Source organism: Choloepus didactylus, chromosome 1, assembly GCF_015220235.1.
Source record: "Choloepus didactylus isolate mChoDid1 chromosome 1, mChoDid1.pri, whole genome shotgun sequence".
Classification (NCBI taxonomy): Eukaryota; Metazoa; Chordata; class Mammalia; order Pilosa; family Megalonychidae; genus Choloepus; species Choloepus didactylus.
In genome coordinates this window covers 99,514,052-99,531,832 of record NC_051307.1, presented here as the reverse complement: position 1 = coordinate 99,531,832, position 17,781 = coordinate 99,514,052, and the positions used below count along the sequence as shown (strand labels likewise).

At 37.4% G+C, this 17,781-nt stretch overlaps 1 protein-coding gene and 1 long non-coding RNA gene across 5 annotated transcripts in view; one reads left to right on the top strand and one right to left on the bottom strand.

Moving 5' to 3' along the window:
• Positions 1 to 17,781, bottom strand: part of FGF12 (fibroblast growth factor 12) — a 631,141-nt gene that overhangs the window by 122,000 nt on the left and 491,360 nt on the right. The gene's annotated exons all lie outside the window — the stretch shown is intronic.
• LOC119535838 lies at positions 2,328 to 9,930 on the top strand. The gene is made up of 4 exons (XR_005217305.1): positions 2,328 to 2,540; positions 3,210 to 3,359; positions 8,356 to 8,488; positions 9,600 to 9,930. It is a non-coding gene; the product is annotated as an uncharacterized LOC119535838 (long non-coding RNA).

Genomic DNA, 17,781 nt, shown 5'->3' with positions numbered 1-17,781 from the left:
GATGCCCACAGAATCTTTGAACAACCAGTAAGAACTGGCAGAAACATCTTTCCCAAAGCTCCAGAAAACAGTTAGAGGACAGCAGGAAGAGGGCAAGTGCTAAATCAAGAAAAAGACTACTTGAAAGCAGTAGGATCTCCTGGCTTCCTGGCTAGCCCCTTACCCACCCCTTAACTTCTCAAGAGCCAGGGAGCTCCTAGCATGAAAATCCCTGGTCCTGGTTCCAGAAGGAGTGAAGTTGACAGTCATGTACATGTATGTCTGGCCCAATTTGTCTGGTACTGGCCTGAGGGACTCACTGTCCCAGAACTTGCCCTGCACATAGAAAGCAGCTCACAGATTTCTCCTAGAACACTGTGGTAGAGCAGTTAAGTGCTGCTGCCTGGGGCAAGGGATTGCTAGCTGTAGGACAAACAGTGCAGTGCCAGGACTGTGAGGAGACCGCTTCCTAGGGAAGGAGGACATTTGTATCCCTGTGAGCAGGGAAATTTCTAGGGCCACATTTGTATGCCTAAAATAAGAAGCTTGCATAGAAAGGGTCAGGCAGGCCGCTACACTTTTGCCTGGAGCTATTCTCTAAATTCTTTGTATGATTAAATCCTGAAGAACTGCACTTGCACAGATTAATCTGCAGAGACTGGGAAAAGGTGTTTTTCTTTTCTTTTCTTTTCTTTTTGGTTAGTTCCTGGCATTCAAGAAAAGCTCTGTATAACACTGGCTATACACAAGCTTAAGGGAGAAAAACCTAAGTCTAAATTCCAGCGATAATATTAAAATATCAAAATGCCCAGGTTTCAACAAATGATTACAAAATATACAAAGGAAAAGGAAGTGATGGCCCAGGCAAAGGATAAAATTAAAGCATTGACACATTAGAAACCATCATTGAAGAGGACCAGACTGGGAACGATGGTTTTTTAAAACGGTCCTAATTATGCTCAAAGAGCTAAGGGAAAATATGGGCAAAGAATTAAAGGAAATCAGGAAAACTATACATGAGCACAAAGAGAGAATCAATAGAGAGATGGAAATTATGGAAAGGAACCAAACAGCACTGAAGACCACAGGAAAAGAAATTTTAAATTCCCTAAAGAGATTCAACAGTAGATTGGAGATGGCAGAAGAAAAAATCAGTGAACTTGAAGATAAGAAAGCTGAAACCATCCACTCTGAGAAGCAGAAGGAAGAAAGAACGGAGAAAAGCGAGCAGTGCCTGAGGAACGCGTGGGATACAATCAAGAGTACCAACATGCACATTGTTAGAGTCCCAGAAGAAGAAGAAAGAGAGAAAGGGACAGAGATCTTCAAATAAATAATGGCTGATAGCTCCCCAAATTTAATGAAAGACATCCAAGACGCTCAACAAACTCCAAACACAAATAAACCCAAATAGATCAAAACCTTGGCATATTATAATCAAACTGTCAAATGCCAAAGAGAGAATTCTGAAAGCCACAAGAGAGAATCAACATTACATGCAAGGAAGCCTCAATAAGAGGAGGCAGGGAGGGAGTGGGATGACAAATTAGCTGCCAACCAAGAAATCTATATGTGGCAAAGCTGTCTTTCAAAAAAACAGGGAGAGATTCAGATATTTCCAGGTAAACAAAAGCTGAGGGATTTCATCACCACTAGACCAGCCTTATAAGAGAAGATAAAAGAATTTTGCAGGTTGAAAGGAAAGGACAAATCAATAGGTCAAAGCTGCAAGAAGAAATAAAGAACACTGACTAGGGTAAATATAAATGTCAGTATTATTGCATTTTTAATTTTTAACTCCTCTTTTTACTTCCTACAGGATCTAAAAGACAAATGCACAAAGTGTATTTACCCTAATGACTAGGGTAAATATAAATGTCAGTATTATTGCATTTTTAATTTTTAACTCCTCTTTTTACTTCCTACAGGATCTAAAAGACAAATGCACAAAGTGTAATGAGAAATTAGTGGTTTGGGAATCATAATGAATAAACATATAATTTATGACAAAAATTGAATAAAGGGGGAAAGGAGGGATGGAGGGGCATAGGGACATTTTTTTTTTTTTTTTTTTTTTTTGGTATTCTATTGAAGTTAAATTGGTATCAAAGCAAACAAGATTGTTACAGATTTTGGATGTTAAATTTAAACCCCATGGTAACCAAAAGAAAATATCGGAGATTATGCAAGATAATTGAGATAGAAACTAGAATACTGGTTGGTGGGGGCAGAGAGCAGGGGGAAGGGACAGAAGAATTAATGCCAATTTGGTGTAGGGTTTCTGGTTGGGGAGATGGGAATAAAGTTTTACAAATGGAAGGTGATAAAGGGACTGCAAATATTGAAAGTGATTTATCTTACTGAATGGTATATTTGGGAGTGGTTAAGATGGGAAAGTTTATGTTGTATTTATGTTCTCACAACTATTAAAAAAAAAAGAATGAGAAGTAGAAAGAAATATTGAGCAACTAATGAAACAATGACAATTAAAGGCACTACATGATCCCGAACGCCTGGATGGGATCTAACAAGGAAGGAGAAGGTTCAGAAGGACACTATTGGTACGTATGAAAAAAAATGGAATATAGAATATAAACTTTAACAGCAATGTTAAATTTCTGGTACTTGATAATGGCACTTAAGGTGGTTACACAAGTGAATATCCTTGTTCTTAGGAAATGTACCTATTGGTATTAAGTGTTCGAAGAACATGATCTATCTAATCTATACTCAAGTGTTCAGAAAATGGATTGATAGGTAGCAGATAGATAGATGGATGGATGGATAGCTGGGTTGATAAATGTATTGATAGACCGATGGATAGCTAGAATTATACAGCAAATGTGGCAAAATGTTAAAATTGGTGGCTCTGGGTATCTGGGGTGATAAGGGTCTTTTGGAGATCTCTGTATAGGGTTTGTATTACTTCTGTAACTGTCCTGCAAGTTTGAAAATATTTCAAAATAAGAAGTTAAAAAATGTATAAACTATAAAACCTGAGCTGTAAAATAAAAATAAATCTCTTCTCATTGGTTATTTGCTTCAAGAGACCATGGTCTTGAGGAATCAAAAGATGTCTCATGTTTATTTAACTTTTTGGTACTTGTAGGTTTAGATTACATGAAACATGAAAGATTGCGTTCTAAACAATAACAAATTTCCCAACTATACAAAGAACAGATGCCATCAAGGTAAGTAAGGGAGGTTTAATTGAGCCCTTGTCTTTGCAGAAGTGACATCATCTGAGGTGGTATCACAGGTTGTACTGCTGAAGAATGCACCTCAGGTATCTAAGCTTGACCACCTGGCAGCAAGGTAACCACAGGAGGGGACCGAGGACATTATCCCGAGGCCCCGATGCATCTTTTTGTACCTACAAGGTAGAGCAAACCATTGCAAATATTTTTCCCACAATGTATATTTAATAAATTCAACATAAGTCACGTTTCTCCCTCTCAATCATGTATCCTGTATTCTACAAGGTACTTCACCTCCCACCTTCATCTGTATTTATTTTTTCCTTCTATATATAAGTACTTCTGCTTATCCCAAGGGTAGGTAACACTATGTTTGCAAATAAAGCTTTTATTTTAAAACATGAATACACAACCCAATACTATTAAAGCTTGGTGTTCTTCCTAATGTTTATCTTTAAATTTTCCTATGCCAGTTATACCTATTATCCTTGTCACCTTTGCATCACAGGCTAGAGGCTTGTAACCAGGTTACACAGGCTGCCCCTCTTTGCCCTAGATATTAGCAAATCCTGCTGCTTCATAGGGTTCATTCCTTTATAAATCCACTATTTCATGATTTGGGCTCACTCTGATAGCTTTTACCTAACACTAGACCTCTGGGAGTGAGTTTTCAAATGGAATAAGGAGCTGTGTGGGATAGAGATCTCCCCTCTTTGACAATATAGGAATGCTTTACTTTAATAGAGTTTGAACTTTGTACTCAAATGTTACATGTAAGTAAGTCAAATTTTAAATAGCAAAAAACATACATTAGGATACTAAATGAAATTTAAAAACTGTGTGTTTTCCAAATTTCAACACTAACTTTATTTCTGTATATTCTCTTTCAGCTTTCTTATGCACTCAGAGTGTTATCAGCTTGTGATAAATCTGAATACACCCATTTGTTTGCTGATCTTATACTGAGTAATGATTAAGTGTGAGTCCTAGAGTCAGGCTCCCTGGGTTTGTCCTAGACCCAACAATTATTACTTCTGCAACCTTGCTCAGTTTCTTCATGTGTAAAATGGGAATAATAATAGTACCTACCTCACAGCATTATTGTAACAATGGATCAAAGTAAAGTGTTTCAATAGTGCTTGGCTCGTAAAAAGGGTCCAATAAATGTTAGCTATACTTATGATTACTAGTTTTAAATTTTCCCTATATAACATAAGATTAGATCAATTTTCTATAGTTACATGGAAACTATAAATAGTCTACCTAATAACTTTTAATAGTTGCATAGTATTTATTTACCTCTGTGTACCTGAATTTATCTAATAATTTCTATACTGTTAGGTATTTTAAATTGTCTCCATCTTTTACTATTATAGTTAATACTACAAAGAATATATTCAGGCATATAGCATTTATTTTCTTACTTGAAATTTTTTATTAAGAAAAATTTCCATGAGTTGAATAAAAGAGTCAAAGGGTTTGAACATTACAGCCGAGTACTGAGTCCTACGTTACGAACAGAAATGGCATTCATTCAGATTAGTGGCTGGTGTTTCATTCATTTAGATGAAACATAGACTATCTGTATTCCTGCAATATTACTGAAAGAGAATAACTTTCATGGGGTTACAATTCCAATTCTGTGCTCCATACTTTCCCCCCTCCCAAGGTCAATGGAGTCAAGACTCTAGAGGTTTGTTCGGCAGAAACCTTTCAGAATGCAAAACTCAAGGCCCTTCTGCTCTGATGACCACACTGCTCTTTTTCACAGAAATAAAGCTTTTCCTGATGTCTTGGAATAATTTCCCACAGCTCATTGAAAAGTGAACGCATTTTTCTTCCTTCCGAGGAGCCTCAGGCTGCATGTAATGTGGCACTTAATTTCCTGCACCTTAGTTGGCAACTGTTAAATCAACTCCTACGCAAAGAACTGGACTTTCTACAAATTCTCCACTTATGCTATATAATTATATCAACATTTCATAAAATTCCCTTTTTTGCCTTCTGTCATTTGGTGAAGTGAGTTTTAAAAAAAGAAGAAAAAAGCCTGACTCTAAGTTATTATGAACCATAGCAGGTCTCCTGAAGGTTACTAGGAGAGAAATAAAGAGTGCATTACAGTAGTTAACTAATTCTGGATGAACCAAATCCAAAAAAAACTTTATAAGAATCAATATATCTTACATTTTACATACCCTTCACACTTTCAGCAAAGATAAACTGAAGTGAGAAATAAGTGTCCATATTTATATAATATGTATACTTTTCCAAATTATAGAAAAGTACAATGTTAGGCTAGGAACAAAATTAAAAAAAAAACAGTGGGAAGAATAACAGGGAGATAAACTAGGTGTTGACGGCATGTTTGAATTTCACTAAACAGAATTCAGTTCAAATTGAATTAATCAATAGGTTCCTCTTGCCATTCTAAGTTTCTTGGCAAGGTTATTGGCTGGTTAGCCCATTCCATGGGAACGGTTCTTCAGAAAACTAGACCATGATCAATGAATTAGACATTGCCACAAATCTCACAAGTGTCATCTGTAAGTCAATAACACTGAGCAAAATACATGATGAACATTTTATAAGAGACCCAACATCATTCCAGATTACCAAAGAAGAATGTATTGTAGTTTTAAGTTAGATACTAAAGGGCCTTCTTCGTGTCAATATATTTGCTGACATGCAATAGAGTTGCGGGTTTTATACAAATTTAAAGGTGAAAACTCTCTTCCAAGTCTTTCCTCTGTATCCTGTATCATTCACACATTAAACTTTTCCTGAGCCTTTATCAATTATCTGCACTGTTGCATGCTATCACCACTTTATCAACCAGAACTATTGTGACTCTGATTCTCAGTCCATTTACTGGAAGTTACAAAAGCATGGCTGATAAAAAGCTTGATTTGGTCCTGAGTTCCAGACTTAAACATCCACCAAAGTATGTGAAATCCAACTTACAAAAGCTAACTTAACCATTTTCCATGCCTCCCCAGCCCTAGCCAGCCCTGTATGTCTTTTGTCTGTCTCCCTTATCTCTGCTAATGGTGCTTTCCAAACTTCACCAAATTTATTTCTATCTTTTCCTTTAGCTATCAACTCAAACACTGCTACTTCAGGAAAATCATTCCAAATCTCTGTCCCAAATTAGGTCAGCCTGCCCTCATATGTCATGTTTTACATGTTTTAAAAACAAACAGAAACACAATTTAATGTGGGGGACTGAAAGACTTCATGTGAATCCCATGGACGAGTCGGAGGCTATCAGCTTTGCTGGCGCTAGGGGCTTCCCCAAAGAATCCGAGTTTCCCAGGCTATCTGAACCAATCACTAGGTGTATTCAGACCTCTTACAATGACTTTTAAAAATTGTTCTTCTGAGAGTGATTCTGTCCTGGAATAATTCTGACCTGATCCCATTCATTTCTCCTTTCTATGTCTAGGGTTATCTAGGTGAACAGGAGAGGGAGGAATTTTGACTTTCCTCACAGTGATGTTATCAGCAATAACTAAGAAAATTGATAGTGAGGTTCTGGAAAATTCAGAGTGCCATATAAAAAAAATAAATGGCCCAATTTCCTTGGAGCCATCTGAAAATGAAATAGTCACTCAGGGACAAATCCAAAATGAGAAAACATTTCATACAAACACAATTTACTCCAGGAATTTTCAATAACTGTTACTGCTTTTTTGTGGCAGCTAAGCTTCACTGAGGGCTCTTTGTGTTTCAAGCCTACCTTTGTACCCCTGCAGACAGGGAAAGCAGAGAGGGGGAAAGGTTTATGTGTACTCATGATCTGATTCTGTGAAATTGCTATGTCAAACTATAATCCATGAAGTACTGCTTCATGATTATAGGCAGAGAAACGTGAACCTAATTATCAGAAAGTTATGAAACGCAAAACTAAATAGCTATGTGAGTATATGATATGTTTTCCTTGTTTGAGTAAAATAAAGAAGAAATTACAGATAGATGAGGCAAGATACTTATGGCCTATAAAATTCCAAATATGCTTCATTTTCCCCTGTGTGCTAGAGAATACACACACTGAAAGAGAGTGTGTTCTCCATCACTAGAAGAGTCTATGTAGAATCTGACTGATCACAGCCATCATAAACATATCATGCTTGAGAATGAAGGGCCCTTTCCGAGTCAAACGTCCTCTGACTTTTGATATACTGAACTTGACAAGTCATCACTTCAATACCCTGTTTTACAGACAAGCTCTTGTCCAGTTTCAGGAGAAAAATACCATCTCTCTCAATCCCCAGCTCTGTTTTAAACCCCTCATAGACAATCAGAGAACAGTGATCATTTCATTTTAATAGCAGGTTTTGCTGCATTGGATTCAGAGCAGGAAGAGGGTGGGAGAAGTACACAAACTCACGCTTCCCAGAGATTTAAGAGCAGGTTAGTTTTATCACTGTTATGCAGAGCAAAGATAGGTTTCCTGAGAAGGGACATCCCCCTCCATGGGAATATCAGTTTCCTCTTCCAACAAAGGCTATCAAACATTCACGCTGTTACGTGAGTTAATATTGGAGGGGGGTGGGGGATCTAGTCAAACATTTGCACTACGCACTCTGAGGTAACAGATAAGGGTAAGGTTGTGAGACACTGCCATTAAAGAGCATCGATTCTAGAGGGAAAAAACAAACATGCATAACATACTGTGACATGAGGAGAACAAAGAAAACTTCATAGAAAAATGTACTTCTAATATGCTGTTTCCTTAGACATGACCAGAATAAAAGACATGAAAACACTTTGACTACTTTTGCCATTTTCACAAAATACCAACTTGTTTTAAAGAAAAAGAAAAAAGAAAAAAGGATGAGGCTTCCCTTGGAGCTATAAAAGGGTGGGTTCTCAGAAAGTCTGTCAGGCTGGGCTCTATTTACGGTCATACTTCACTGATAGTTCATGTTGAGCTCAGATTTAAGCTTCAGGAGTCCATTGGAATCTTCTGGCAATATTGGTTGTTTGCATTTCCATGTTTGTTGCTGGACTGCAAACCTTTATCAAAGCAGTGAGTGCTCTTGCCCAGTGCTTAGCACATGCTAGACCCTTGGTAGATCTTAAGTGAATGAATGCATTTCTGATGCTAGAAATGTCAAAACTTTGAAAAACTTACTTCCACTTCTATAAACTTTTTCTTTTAAAACATGCTGACGAGAAGAAGAGATGAAGGCATTCAGTCTCTGAGCACAACCTTGAGACAGCACGCTGGGAGACTGCTTTGTCTGCTTGCTGCCTGTGCCCTTCCTGCCTGGTGGATTGATTCAAGGTTTTCACAGTCTTGAGGATGTCAAGTAAGTGACTAAAAAGAAGTAGAACTGAAAACAATGAAAAATGCCTGTCATCAGCATCATAATGATTGATCACCACCATCCAGATAATTATACAGGTTGAAGAAGTTTGTTACAAACATAAAACCTAAAATAGATGCCTCAAGGTTAACGCATCCTAATTACCTTTTGTGACTTCCTACAAACATAACTACACTCTATTTTTAATGGTAAGTCTGGACAAAAAAAAAGAGAAATGGAGTTAATAAGGATTATTTCCCATATCTAAAGAAATATTGAAGTTTACTGAAATGAAATTATAGGATAAATGTTGCTCATAAATTCTTACCTAGCTAGGCAGAGCAGGGCAAAAAACCCATACCCTAATACAACAGCCTCTGTAAAATAACATACAGTATTTGTGTATAAACATATACATATTAAACCAGTAAACAGATCCACTGAGATATTATAGTAAGGAATTCAATGACAATTATATATATATATATGTATATGGAATATGTACAGTAAGCTATACCAAAAATAAATGGTATAGCAAAACATATAAAATATTTCACCATATATGTCAACTATTTATACACTTCATAATTTTTAAAGTATACCTGTTGACTCATTTGAGAGAAGCTATTTATTAATACAAATAGGAAAGTGCTTTCACTGGTGGTAAGCATGATGTCAAGTAAGGGACTAAAAAAAAGTAGAACTGAAAACAATGAAAAATGCCTGTCATCAGCATCATAATGATGACAGTTTTGGTAGCAGTTTTAAGATAGTCAGAATTTAAGAATATGACTGCGATGAGAAAGAGTGAAAGAATGAATGAGAGAGAGCAAATAAGAAAGAAAAATGAAGAACTGTTTTCAACATACAGCTGGTATCTGAATATCTAGCTTTTCACAAGTCTAGGTCCACAATATGTGAATACTTTTAAGCAGATTTAAGTATTTGCTCTCATTCGTATAGCTAATACCCACTTAGGGACATAAAGTAGATGCACTGTGACCCTCAAGAAATGAGGTTGCTTACAATACTGACCTTTTCTAAATAAATATTGTTCCTTTCAAATTAGTCACCTTAAAGTCTTCACATTCTTTCTTTCCAATGACACTCTTAGGAACCTAGGGCACGCCCCCGCTACGTGGGACATGACACCCAGGGGTGTAAATTCCCCTGGCAATGCAGGAAATGACTCCTGGGGATGAGCCTGGACCCGGAACTGTGGAACTGAGGGGATCTTCTTGACCAGAGGGGGAAGAGAGATGAAACAAAATAAGGTACCGGTGGCAGAGGGGCTTCAAGTGGAGTCTACAGGTCACTCTGGGGGTGTATTCTTGTGCGCTATATAGATATCACCTTTCAGTTTTCAGTGTGTTGGAGTGGCTAGAGGGAAACACCTGAAACTGCTGACCTTGACTCTTGAAGACAATTTAATATAGCTTTGTAGCTTGCACAGTGTGACTGTGTGATTGTGAAAACCTTGTGGCTTGCACTCCCTTTGTCCAGTGTTTGGACAGATGAGTGGAAAAATGGGGACAAAAATTAGATGAAGGATAGGGTGGGATGGAGGGGATGGAAAGAACTAGGTGTTCTTTTTTGCTTTTATTTTTATTTTGGAGTAAGGAAAAGGTTTGGAGATTGATTCTGGTGATGAATGCACAAATGTATGATGATGTATGATGGTGCAGTGAATAATCAATTGTACACTGTGGATGACTGTAGGGTGTGTGAATGATCTCAATAAAACTGTATTTAAAAAAGTAAATGAACAATGTGGGGAGGAGGGGTGTAGGATGTTTTGGATGTTCTTTTTTATTTTTATTTTATTTTTTGGAGTAATGAAAATGTTCAAAGCTTGATTGTGGTGATGAAAGCACACCTACCTGATGATGCTGTGAACAACTGATTATACACTGTGGATAATTATATGGTATGTGAATATATCTCAATAAAATTGAATTTAAAAAAAAAAGAGAACCTAAGGCATGTTCCTTTCACCATTGCTACTGGGAAAAGACATCCTTAGAAAGTAAAAACAGATCTGTTGAATAACATGGATGTTACGGATTGAATCATGTCCTGCACAAAGATATTTCAAGTCCTGTGGATGTGAACTCATTTGTAAACAAAATCTTCAAAAACCCTATTAAGATAAGGCCAGACTGAATCACGGTGGGCCCTAATCCAATATGACTGGAGTCCTTATAAGCAAGGGAGTGAGGAGGAGACAGAAGGAGACAGATATCATCTAACGGAGGCAGAGATTGAGTTACTGATCGCAAGCAAGCCACCACCAGAACACTACAGATTTCAGAGAAAGCATAGTCTGCCAATACCTTGATTTTGCACCTCTAGCCTCCCAAACTGTGAGACAATAAATTCCTGTTGTTTAAGCCAGCCAGTCTGTGGTATCTTTAGAGCAGCCTTGGCAAACTAAGACAATAGGTGATGAGGGTGGGTATTAATGTTTGGGATTTAAAATGATTAGTGGATTAGTGTGTATTATTTCCTTTGTTCAGTGCCTGGCACCAGAGCTATAAGAAAGATGTACACATTGTTTTATAGATATATATGTGAAAGTTGAATTCTATCTACCTGTGGGAAATAGAAAAGTCTCTTGAAGGTGGTGTTTTCTAAATAGGATCTTGAAAGATTGGTAGAAACAATATACAAAATACAATAGAAAAAGAACAGAGAAAGTTTGCTTAAGGAATGCTAAGATGTCCTTTTCAGTTAGATAAAATTTAACTAAAGCTTAGGGTGAGAAAAGTAATTGGAAATGTACTCTGGAGACAAAATGTAGAGGGATATCAATGTCAGGTCAAAGAATTTGGACTTCATGAATAGAATGAATGGAAATCACTGGACGTTATTGGTGATGAGATTGGGTTGATCGCATTCTCTGTATAATTCCACATCCCAACCTCCTAGCTAAGGATGTGTCCTCACTGTCACCCCCTTGGGCCAGAATGGAATCCCCGTTTCCTCGGAATCTGAAACAGATTTGATATTACCAAGAACATCTTGGATACAAAAAACCACTCAATATATACTAAACTTAGCACCCACTGTTGAGAGATATAACAACAGTTTCTTACTTTTCTAGATTATCAGCATTAAAAGTCAGGAATTCATTAAGTCACTAAATCTGAGAGTTAAGAGAGGCTCATATACGCACTATTAAAAAAGCAAATACCTGAAAACAGCCAAAATGCCAACTGACAGAAGAACTGATTCATCAGTTATGGTATATTCAATCTATGGAATATAGTTCATATACAAGCACTGAAGTCTCCCTCCCCTCACAATATTACACCTCTCAGAGGAAATATGTGGAGAAAATGAATGGACCCCAAGCTTATGAAGCAGCATAGATGAGTTCTAGAAATCTAGTGCTGAGTAAAATTAACAAGCCTGTTTAAACTGTCACCCAGAACACATCACAATATTCTGTGTGCGGTCTGACAAGGCTTTTGGTTGTAGATTCACTAAATATTTTGTTCCAGCTTATTTTTAAATTTATGGTTTCATATAAACTCACAGAAAAACATAGTACCTTATGGGAAAGTGATTCATATTTTACTGCTCTCAATTCATTGATAAAATGGTTCATTGCTGTTCCTATCAAAAAATTGCTTTATTTTATAGAGGTTAATTCTAAATGGATGCTTTGCCTCCAGTTTATCCATATGTAACAAATAAGCCTGGGCCAGAGGGAAAAGCCACAAGCTGGCAGAGACAGCCAAATCTGAAGGGTAGTCATAACCTGTTTACTGCTTCTTTGGCTCAATGAGAAAGCACTTTGTGGATATCTCCATCCATGTGCATAACTGTGACTGCAAAATCAACAGGAGCCAAAAAAGGCTTCCAAGAGTGAATAGAATGATGCTTGGTCTGCAGCAGGGGCAACTATTTGACCAATGCCTCTGAGGACTTCACTTGAAACTTTTGGTTCAAGAGAGACACATCTATTATTGATTGTGATTGGATAAATAAGAGTGTTGATTTCAGAAGCTATGACTGTGCTGCAGTGCTCAATGCTGTTTCCATGGGTCTTCAAACGGAACTTTCTTCCCTCCATGCATGTGTTCAGAGCAGCAAAGCCCACAGCCCAGCACCTGTGTGGGGATCCGGCTGTCACAGTCCCCACACTCCCCAATTCCTCACACACACATTTCCCTTTTAGAGGTATGAAATTGTAATAAACACTTCAGTGCTTATATGTAACTGTATTCAAGACACTCACCTTATCCACTTCTTGGAAAACTAAAAACCATCAATTTGTTAACACATTTATTTAATGGGTATTGTATATATAACAGGATTTTTTTTAAATGGCAAATTTTGACTGGTGCACCAGGACACAATAGATATGATTTCCAAAGTATGATGCCAAAACAACATGCAGAAATTTGAAAATAAGTAAAGTGAAAATTGGCTATACTGCTCTAAATTCCATATGGAGGATATAAAAAGTTTAAAGGTAGAACTTTGATAATCCCTTCATCTCAAACATAGAGAAAAGGCTTCAGTACGATTATTCAGATGTTGATCTTCTTCCCACCATAATGAGAAGCATATTTGACTAGTGTCAAAATAGATTCCCTGAAAAAGGTAGAAAGCAAGGGAGAGTTGCTGATTTGGGGGCTGTATTTTGGCTGGCCTGTATTCCCAAAGTTAGATAAGGTAAAGGGGACTGAATGCTCCTCCTGAACCAGGTATGAGCCACGCTGGAGAAGATGATGGCCCAGAGCCACTGTAACTCCCACCCAAGGACAAGACATGTGGGTGATGGGTCTCCAACACAGAGTCTAGGTGGAGTGCAAACTGGAAAACTAGGGGCTTGAAGATAAGAAACAAGCACTATCCCAACAGAGTTGCAGTTAGAGGGACTAGCAAGAGAAGTTTCTGAAGAATCCAAGAAAAACCCCGAAAGAGGAGTCACCCCAAGTATCTTCAAGGCCCAGAGAGTGTAAGTCCATCTTATAGCAGTATCAATAAAGTTACAATTCTCTGCCTCCCCTTTTGCTTCTCTCTCTTCCTACCCCTAAACAGTCAGTAATAGTGTTTCGAGTGTGAGGAAAGGAGGGAAGTGAAAAAGGCAGGTGAAATTTACGTACCCCCTTCCTTTAAGTTGGGAAGCCTCCCTGCAAGCATGGCCTTGATGGGAATATATAAGCTTTGAATCAAAAAAGAAGTGTTTATAATATATGGGTCTAAGCAACCTAAATTTATTAAATTAATAAGTGTTTTTACAACCCTAAGGAAAGTGATTGGTTTCATCAAGGAACATGAAGAATCTCCCCCAGTGTATAAATTTTTAAAGGACAGTCAAAGAAAAAAATCAAGTTGTATTTTGATTTCATCTTTTGAGTCATGCTTATTTATGTCACATGTATTTCAATGTATGTATCATGTACATTCCCATAGAAAATTTTATTTAATCCTGGCAGCTGCTCCATGAAGTAAATGAGTCTCTTATTCTATAGCTGAGGAAACTGAGTCTGAGAGTCCATGAACCATTCACCTTAATTGAATGACTTTGTGCCAGACACTCTTCTACACATTTTATGTATTTACCTCATTTAATTCTTATAATAACTCTAAAAGGTAGCCACTATTATATTCCTTATTTTATAGCTAAGGAAACTGAAGCTTGGAGAGATTAAAGTCCACAGTGAGCCACCTGGCTCCAGAACCAACAGCTGAAACCACGCGGAGTGAGACAGAGAGTAAGCAGCAAAGTCATCATCTGAATCAGCCGTCCTGAATGGGCTTTCCCCTGTATCAGTTTGTGAGAACTCAGTTGTATCATAAAGAAGAAAATAAAAGATAAAAGGTGGAGAAGGGGACGCAGCTGATCTGTTACTACGTTGCTGTGTGGTATTAGGTAAATAACTCCTTCTCTGGGCTTTAGCTTTCACACATATCAGTTTAGGCGAATGGAATGGAGTGCTTCTAGGGTCCCATCCAGCTTTAGATGTGATCCAGCCCTGACACAGAATATGTGTGTGGTCAGCAGGTAATGCATATTAAACCATGCAAACAATCTTGCTTAGCATCTGACTGATATGGCTGCTGAGACACTTTTAACATTTGCATTTACATAAGAGATCTTCCTCTGAAAAACGCTATCTTAACGTAACATGCCATTAATTTTTTTTAATAGTATGTCCACTGGGTGAACAATATAAGACAATTTCAAAGATCTAAGGAGCCTAAATGAAATTTTTTTCTAAAGAGAGTGTGACGGGGTTATACTTAGATTCATTATTATTATATTTAGAACTGCACAGCTGTTTTGGCAGCTTGTTTTGTGAATCCTACTTTGCAAATGTAATGAGATTTTAACAAATTTTAGTTAATGGAACAGATAACACATTCATTTTCTTGTCATAGCTTAGCATTAAATAAGAAATGTAAAACAAATGCAGAGTTTAAAATCTGAAATATGGTATGTGCCGTGTTTTCTTGCTAGTTGTAGTATTAAAAATTAACTCAACATTTTAACTTTTCTCCATCTATACTAATGTCACTACATATGATTAAATTATGTTGTTGTTCAGAATTTCATTTCCTATCATGTAAGTCTTCCAGCATTTAAAAATCAATAGTTAGTGAGCCATCTCGATAGGTGAACTCGCTGCCCTCCCCCCTACGTGGGACCCGACTCCCAGGGGTGTAAATCTCCCTGGCAATGCAGAATATGACTCCCGGGGATGAATGTGGACCCGGCATCGTGGGACTGAGAGTATCTTCTTGACCAAAAGGGGGATGCAAAATGAGATGAAATAGTTTCAGTGGCTGAGAGATTTCAAATGGAGTCAAGAGGTCATTCTGGTGGACATTCTTATGCACTATATAGATAACACCTCTTAGGTTTTAATGTATTGGAATAGCTAGAAGTAAATACCTGAAACTACCAAATTCCAAGCCAGCAGTCTGGACTCCTGAAGACAATTATATAATAATGTAGATTACAAGGGGTGACAGTGTGATTGTGAAGACCTTGTGGATCACACCCCCTTTATCTAGTGTATGGATGAGTAGAAAAATGGGGATAAAAACTAAAGGACAAATGGGGTGGAATGGGGGAATGATTTGGGCGTTCTTTTTTCACTTTTATTTTTTATTCTTGTTCTGGTTCTTTCTGATGTAAGGAAAATGTTCAGAGATAGATTGTGGTGATGAACACATAACTATGTTATCATACTCTGGACAGTGGATTGTACACCATGGATGATTGTATGATGTGTGAATGTATTTCAATAAAACTGAGTTTAATAAAAAAATAAAAAATTAAAAAAAATTAAAAAAAATCAATAGTTAGGATACTACTAACAAATCTTAAGTAGCTAACCAGCAACATACACCTAGCATGCTTCAGGCACTTACTATGTACCAAGTACTGCCCCAGATGCTTTACATTTATTGATTTATTTATTCCTCACAACAATCTTATAAGTAGGAACTATTATTATCCCATTTTACAAATTAGGACACTAAGGCAGAGAAAGTAACTTGCCTGAAGTTAATCAGTGAATAGGAGAGCTGGGATCTGACCTCACACTGTTGATAGGTACAGAATAAAAACTCAACAACAAAACAATAAAACTAATAATAATATATGCTGATATATTCTAATTCCTAGTCAAAATGTTTTATCCCTAGAAGTGACTCATCAGATGAATTTCACTCAAAGCCTGTCTTAAAAATGTAAAATTTATTCCTTTGGTGAAGTTTTACTTATTTCTTTAGATTCTGTCTCATTACAAAAAGGATTTGGGAAGACCCTTCTGGAAAAGAAGTTTTGATTTCGGATTTTTATTTATCTCACTGAATGATGAGGCCTCAGAATTAGGTAACCTGTTTTCCTTGCATTTTCTATAGTTGTTCACATTCAACATGAGGGGGTAATTGGTTTTCTAGGGCTGCTATTATAAATTACCACAAACTGGGTGGCTACAAACAACAGAAATTTATTCTCTCCCAGTTTTGAAGGCTAAAAGTCCAAAATCAAGGTATCAGCAGGGCCTACACTCTCTAAGGACTGGAAGAAAGAATCGTTTCCTGTCTTTTCCTGGCTTCTGGGAGCTCCCAGCAAGCCTTGGCATTCCTTAGCTTGTAGCTGCATCACTCCAATCTTCCCCCACCTGTCTTCCCTTTGTGTGTGTCTGTGTTCTCTCTTCTTCTCAAGATACTTAAGTGATTACATCTACAAAGACCCTATTTCCAAATAAGGTCATACCCAAGGTTCTAGCTGGAGGCGAATTTTGGCGGGGGTAGGGGTCACTACTTAACCCACTACAAAGTGTCTGTTCCCTGGCAATAAGTTGTCCCTGAGTTGTACCTTTGGAATTTCCTATACTGATACATGGCATCCATCGTGTAACAGAGGTTCACAGAGGTTCTCCTGCTTGCTAAACGTAGCACTTTAACCTCAGTCTGGGTACTTAGCAACACCTGGTGAAAACAGAGTTCAGAGATCCCACAAGACTGGAGTGGAGGGATTAGGGGCAGGCAGTCCTCTGGGTGGAATACACCCAGGGCTCACCTAAAACATAACAAATATGTGGCCTCAGCCCTTCCAAATTTATTCCCTATAGTCCTTATGCAATCCTGGGGTGGAAAGGTTTCAACATTTTGAGTCCTCTTACTTTCTGCAATAGCCTCCTGATTACACTGCAGATGCTGATAAGTGAATGCTGTCAACTTGGAGCTTTCATGCAGAGCTGTTTCCATAAATCTCCAATAGTAGCACTGAAAAAATAATTAGAAACAAGAACTAACCTAAACTCATCTGGATGACAGGACAGATAAATCAAACTTCTAACTACTTATTCATTTGCGATGTCTCTTCCTCCTCTTCCTTAAGAACACTGATGAGTGAGTGATAATGTAGTGTTTGTAATAGAGACTAAATGAATGAGATGTGCATTTTAAATTACTATGGAGTTTTTAATTTCAACATTTATCCTCCAACCTATCACTGCTAAATATTTCTGAATAATTGTACAATTAATTCATTAGAACGTAAGCTCCATTTGTTTTCAAATGTTTCTCAAACATTTAGGTAAATGCCTGGTTTCTAGTAGGTGCTCAATACATATTGAATGAATGAATGAATGAATGAATGAATGGACTGAATTTTCAGAATAGAGAAGAGAGTACAAAATAAAATGTGTTCCCATTTTCTGTTATAAGGAGTCAAAATAATTTATACTAGTGACTTATTCTTTTGTGGATTCTTTTCTCCTGAGTGCTGTCCTTCACTATTTCACCTATGAAATGTTTGAAAA